This window comes from Grammomys surdaster, unplaced genomic scaffold (genome assembly GCF_004785775.1).
Source record: "Grammomys surdaster isolate TR1022 unplaced genomic scaffold, NIH_TR_1.0 126115, whole genome shotgun sequence".
Classification (NCBI taxonomy): domain Eukaryota; kingdom Metazoa; phylum Chordata; class Mammalia; order Rodentia; family Muridae; genus Grammomys; species Grammomys surdaster.
Window position 1 is genome coordinate 345,935 of NW_021620923.1, and position 5,036 is coordinate 350,970.

Here is a 5,036-nt window from a genome sequence, read left to right on the forward strand (position 1 = left end):
AGTTTTCCTTTTTTACAACTCAGTTTCAACCATAGATTCATCCCATTTTGCTTTTTCTGGTTCCATCTTATCCTAAATCAGCTTTGCTTCAGTTGAATGTTTGTCATGTTCCATGTCTCCTCTATGTTCTGAAGTCTGTATAGACCCACTCAAATCCAGGCCCCCTTAACCACTTACTGTTCTCCCTCTGAAGACTCCAAGCTCACGTTTTCCATATTTGAAGGCTTTCTTCTCCTCACAGTTAATCAGTACCCAGGTCCAACCTTCAGTTTGCTCATCACTGAGAAAATCTCTTCTCAGAAACGTTCCTCAGTGTTTATCCCAGACTTGGGTTCTCACTGCATGCCATAGCTCACCTCCAGGCAGCGTTTAACTGCATCTCTGTTTCCCTTTAGAAAATGCTCCCAGGAAGGACATGCCTTCAAGTATCAGTAGAAACTTATTAAATTTTTGTTTTATTTAACTAATTTTTTTTAGTCATAGCTTGACTTCATAGTCAAGATGGATAACATATTCATATTAACCTTCATGTTCATAGATGAATAACAAAATGAACATTTTCAAGGGAAAAGTCATTTCTCTCCACAGTGAGCCTAACCATCTATTTAAAGAACTTTAAAAACACATTTGCTGATTTATTCTCATCTCTAAGAGAAGTTTAACACCTAAACAATATGATTATAGAGATTGCTAAAATAGCTAAAGATGTGAATTTGTACAGGGTTATAATTTTAGACATAGCATTACGTAACATTTCTTCTACAGAGGAGAGTTGAGGCTTATTTTTTTTTAACTTTTTATGTGTTATTTGTGAATTTGACATCATGCACCCTGCACTGCAATCCCACTTATCTCCCCTTCCCTTTCTACCTGCCTTCCACCTTTACTACCTCCTCACAACAGAGGAAAAAAAATCATACTGTGGAATCTATAGGGTGTTACAATGTGTCCCACAGTACATGTTGTCTACACTCCTTTGTTTGCAAGTGTTCATTACAATGACTCATTTGTCTGGTAGGAGGCCTCTATCTTCTGCTGCTCTATCAATACTGGAACCTCACTGGGACACCTCTTGGACATCCTGTTGTTGCCCTGTGCCGTAGAGATCCTGTAATTTTAGATCTGTAGAACTGGCCCCTGCATGCATTCCAGCAGTTCATCAATGGAGAAGATGTTGGAGTGAACCAATTCAAAGCCCTGAGTCTGTGCCTGAGAGGTTTCTGAACTTGTTCAGCCTGCCTGCTCTCCCTCTCTCACACCCTAGGGCCAACTTGCCAGCAAAATATGTAACAACTTGGACCAGCTCTATGCTGCTGCCCAGGCTCTGTTCAGTGCAGCTCTCCTGAGTGTTGCATCTGGTGAAAGACATGGCCAGTTCTCTCACACTCAGGACCCCAAGATCAGCTTTCCTGCCTGCTGTAGATGGCAAGATGAGAGAGGAGGAGGCATCTCTCTCTCATCCGCACCACTGCCATCCCAGAAGAAAAGTGGCAGGACCAGCTTTCCTGAACTCACACCTTGTGGCTGGCTCACTTACAACCCCTACATCCAGGGCCAGCTCTCCCTTGCTGCTCACACAAGGTGCTCCTGAGTGCTGCAGCAGGTGAGGGGCAGGACAACCTCTCTTGCTCTCATGACCCAGTCAGGGCCAACTCTCTCACTGATGCAGAGAGCAAAAGGGAAGGGGCTGGTGATCTCTCTTTCCCTTGCTAATGCCATCATACAGCAGACAAGAGGCAGGGCTGACACTCCCATAATCATGACCTCAGGGTCAGCTTATTTACAACCCCCACATCCAAGGTCAGCTCATTCACAACGTTGACATCCGGGGTAAGCTCTACAGGGCTACCCAGGTGAGGTTCAGGGCCTGCTCATCTGAATATCAAAGTGCCCAGGGGCAAGAGAGGTGCAGGGCCATTTTTTCCCCTCATTCATTGGAGACAAGTGGAGGTGAGGCCAGCTCTCCCATGCTCATGCCCTCAGGAACAGGCTCACCAGCAACTCCCAAAATGTGTAAAGCTCTTCTGAGTGCTGCAGCTGTCTGGGGCTAACCAGGCTATCTTGCTCTTATGCCACCAGGGCCAACTCACCCAGAATGCCCCAATGAGGACAGGGACAGGTCTTCACAGCTCTTAAAATCAATATGTCCCCAGATATTTACCTGGTTATGGTGGTAACAGATCCATGCTGTTACAGGATCACACTCGCAGACATGACGGGCTATGTTGGCAGCATAGGCGAGTATCCAACGATCGGCTACTCAAATCAGTCTGTTCCTTACTACTGAGTCTCCTGTCTCTCTTCATTGTGCCCATGCCCTTCTGTTTCTCTTTCTCTTCTATTTCTGCATCACTTACTTGCTCCTCTTGGCAGTACCTGGTGTCTGTGTGTGTCTGGGGTCATCTCAGGAGTAGGCTCAGGAGTGCTATGCCCTGCTCATGCATTGCATTGGTCAGAGGTCATCTCAGACAGAGGTCTGTCCTCCCTCCTGTCACCTCCAGGCCTGTGAGCTGCTAGACTGGTGGTAATCTCAAGCTAGTTCCATGTCTGGGAACCATGATGCTGAGCTAGTGATTGTCTAGTGCGGGTCCAAACTCGTGCGGGGTGCATGGGCAGGGTCGTGGCCACGAGCTGGAGGGCAGCGGCAGTCCCAGGGTATGCTGTTCAGTCGGGGGGCGACGTAGTCTCTTGAACCACGGTTACAGCTGCCGCTGACGGCTGGCCCGGAAGAGCAGGGAGCAGACTGAAGAATCCGCTTCCGCCCTTGCCTCCAAAACCGCATCTCAGTGCCTCCAAGGAGGCAGGCGAGTGTTACAGCTCTTTGGTTTCCTCACTCTGTGGGCAGCCTGGGGGTGCCTCGGCTGCGGAAAGGGAAAAAGTGTTACAGCTCTTTGATGTGCATAGACAGCGGGAAGGATCTCTCACACACTTTACTTTTGAGCTTGGGCAATATATACAGTTTTTGGAGTGGCGGCAGGTAGCCCTATTGCCTTGGTCTGAGAGCTTGTGAATGCCTCATCTGCATGAAGGTGCTCTTCCTACCATGCATGAAGGTGCTCTTCCTTCCATGGTGATCAATGGCCATGGACTTCTCCGTGGGAGGGACTGTGGGGAGTGGAAGCTAAGAGAGCCAGATGACTTGGGAAGCTTGAAGCGGTCCTTCCGTCCTAATGGTCTTCTTCAGACCAAAGTTTCCGGGACTTCCAGAGCTTTCTACCAAGCTTTCTGGCCTTTTCTCATAGCCCACTGCCCCACAGTCTCGGACCCATTTCTTGCCAAGACCATTCCAGTGTCCCCTTGTGAAGATCTTCTGTCTTGGGATCACTCCTGCCCAGAGTAGGAGGTTCCAGTATGGCTTTTCTTGTCTCTGGCCTGCTCCACGGTCCTAGGAGCCTTTCCTGGCCTGCCTGGTGCCCGACTGGTGGGCATCTCAGGCTCACTTTTTAAGGAAATGTTGTGCTACCAATCACTCGGATATTCATAGATCATATTCATACATTGTATGTAGACCTAGCTTTTCTCCTTTCTGCCATCTAATGTAATACCACAGGCACACTTGCAAGGCCTCTAGGGGGAGGCTAGGCTTAGTTTGTAAGTTACATTTCGCTCATCTATGATACTGAAAATATCAGGCTTTGCTCCTTAAGAATCATCTTGTAAGACTCCATTATACTCAGTTGTGACTGTCTTCATAGTTATAAATATGGGTTAATTGTTTTCAATCTTTATATCTGTATTTCTATATGAGGTAACCATCATTAGTGACTTCTCAAATTGTTTTCCTGAGCTACCAAAACCAAGACAAACTGTTCTTATGATATTCATGTAACACTTAATAAAAAACATCAGCATAAATTAGAAGACACAGTAGAAGAGTTCTAGGATCATATACCTCAAAAAATATAAGACTCAACTAGACAAAATTAACTTTATGTTAAATGTGTCAACTTAAAACTGACTTTGTAGCCAGGGAATAAAGCACACCCAGTTTGGCTTCAGGCAGTGTTATTAGAATTTGTCAGAATTAAAATAAGTACTTACTTTTTAAAAACAATCAAAGTAATCCATAAAACAGAAGGTGAGGGCTGAGCTCAGCTCCTTTGTTATTACCTAATCACTGTACTTAGCGGGAAAGGGTAAACTGAATAAAATACATTTTAGGAAAACTACTTTTGTGATGACCAATAAGATTAATTAATGCCTTTGACTTCTTTTAATGCTTTCATTATGAAATATTCTACACAAGACTGTGAAGAAATTTAACACAAATCAATGAATTAATTAAAACACTTCCCTGTTATATTAAAAAAAACCTAAAGAGTTATTGAACTAATTTTCAGTTTAAAGTGTCTCTAAATAAGCATTGAATCTGAAGACTGGGCCCTTATGTCAGGCTATTTCTGGTTCTCTGTTAAAATCAATACAAAGTTATGGCACAGTTTATTAGTGACAGGGACTTTAGACTTTATTTAAGCAATGCATTTTGTCCTATAGAAATTAACATTCATTGTGGCAGGGCCAACTTACATGCATAAAATAACTGAAGAATCATACATTTATTGTGTCACAAAATGATAAAGAAGATAAAAATCATGTTGTAAGGTAAATGACTCCTCCTTCCTCCCTCCCTCCCTGCTTTGCTCCCTCCTTCCCTCCCTCCCTCTCCCTCCCCCCCCTCCCCCCCCCTCTCTCTCTCTCTCACACACAGATCTTGTGTCAAGTTTGTTTGTAAAAACAGCATAGGTCTCTGGTCATGTATCTTCTAATCCTTTTGGTGTTAGCAATGAAAACCACACAGCTGAGTGTGTGGTTGAGGCCCTTTAGCATCTTGGAATTGATGGCCTTACAAGGGCTTTGATGGCCTCTGTGCATGCACTCCCTGCCTTTGCATTTTTGGCCTGCATCTTCTTTAGTCCTTTCTTGTTGTACTTCTTGCCCAAATGCATTTTCCTCAGGAACCCCCTTAAGAAATTCATATTTTTGTAACCAGGATTTCTTGATGTCATTTCTGTACCATTTGCAGGACTGGTTGTGTG

At 44.7% G+C, this 5,036-nt stretch overlaps 1 non-coding gene across 1 annotated transcript; it reads right to left on the reverse strand.

Moving 5' to 3' along the window:
• Positions 1–3,450: 3,450 nt before the first annotated feature.
• Positions 3,451–3,578, reverse strand: LOC114611555. Its single transcript, XR_003709856.1, has one exon. It is a non-coding gene; the product is annotated as a small nucleolar RNA SNORA17 (small nucleolar RNA).
• Between the last annotated feature and the right edge of the window lie 1,458 nt (positions 3,579–5,036).